The following is a 1308-nucleotide window of genomic DNA, read 5'->3' on the forward strand; positions in this document are numbered from 1 at the left end:
CTTGTCACTGCAGTGAACGAACACACACACACACACACACACACACACACCAACCCATGCAGACATTTGACACGCGCACACACACACACACACACACACTATCCTTCTGTCCGAGGCGGTCCAGATGCCGCAGCGCCTGTGACACATCCAGTAGTATCACAAGCTATGTAACCAAGGAGACACGGGATAAGGCGGACCAGCCGGCATGGGGTTTGAGGAGGGGAACACAAGCCAGTTCTTTTCTCTGAGAGACACTTGTTCTCATGACCCGGTCTTTCATCAGCTAGAACAACTGGAAGTCTCCGAGCGTTCCTTGGAGAACTGACTGACAGACAGCCTATGTATTATATTTTAAGGGTTCTGGAACAGATTTTCTATAAAACTGAATTACAGTTTGAAAACAAAGGGAAAGAATGCAGCCAAAACCCAGGTCACTCTTCTGAAATCCAGACACCCTTCACACATACTCTCTTTTCCACTTTCTGGTCTTAATCTAAGTATCTCTCTGTCCTCTCCCTCTCCCCCCTCACTCTCTTACTCCCTCCACACATACATTATATTTATCTCCTAACTCTAGTCAGATTCTCTCAGTGGGACCTGCTCTACACCTCCTCCACCCCCCCTCTTATCCACTCTCCTCCCCCCACTCCCCACTCCCCCCTCCCTCTCCTCCTCCCCCCTCCACAGCATGTCATCCAGGCATGATGATTTGCAGCAGCCTAGATTGGTCCCATTAAGGCGCTCTGGTGGAGGTGTGGGGTGACATAAGAGCCCCAGACAGCCCTGTGTGTGTGTGTGTGTGTGTGTATGTGTGTGTGTGTGTGTATGTATGTGTGTGTGTGTGTGTGTATGCGTGCGTGTGTGTGTTTGTGTGTGTGTGTGTGTATGTGTGTATGTGTGTGTGTGTGTGTGTATGCGTGCGTGTGTGTGTGTATGTGTTTGTGTGTGTGTGTGTATGCGTGCGTGTGTGTGTTTGTGTGTGTTGTGTGTGTAGGTGTGTGTGTGTATGTGTGTGTGTGTGTGTGTGTATGTGTGTGTGTCTTGAAGACCACCAATGGATATCAACCAATAGGCCCTCATGGAATCAAGGTCCCTGTGAGGCTTTTAGGGGGCTAAACACACACACACAGGTCAGTGCTGGAGGGGCTGCCAGCACTGGCTGCCCAGCTGGTGTTTCTACCTGGGTGTGTTGTGTTTCTGAGGTTTAAACTCATTCACTCAAACTAACTATTCTAATTAAATTAGGTCACTCAGGGTTCTGAAGGAATGAGGGTAACACACACACCTAGTCCCGTTGAATTAAGGAGG

This window comes from Osmerus eperlanus, chromosome 23 (assembly GCF_963692335.1).
Source record: "Osmerus eperlanus chromosome 23, fOsmEpe2.1, whole genome shotgun sequence".
NCBI lineage: Eukaryota > Metazoa > Chordata > Actinopteri > Osmeriformes > Osmeridae > Osmerus > Osmerus eperlanus.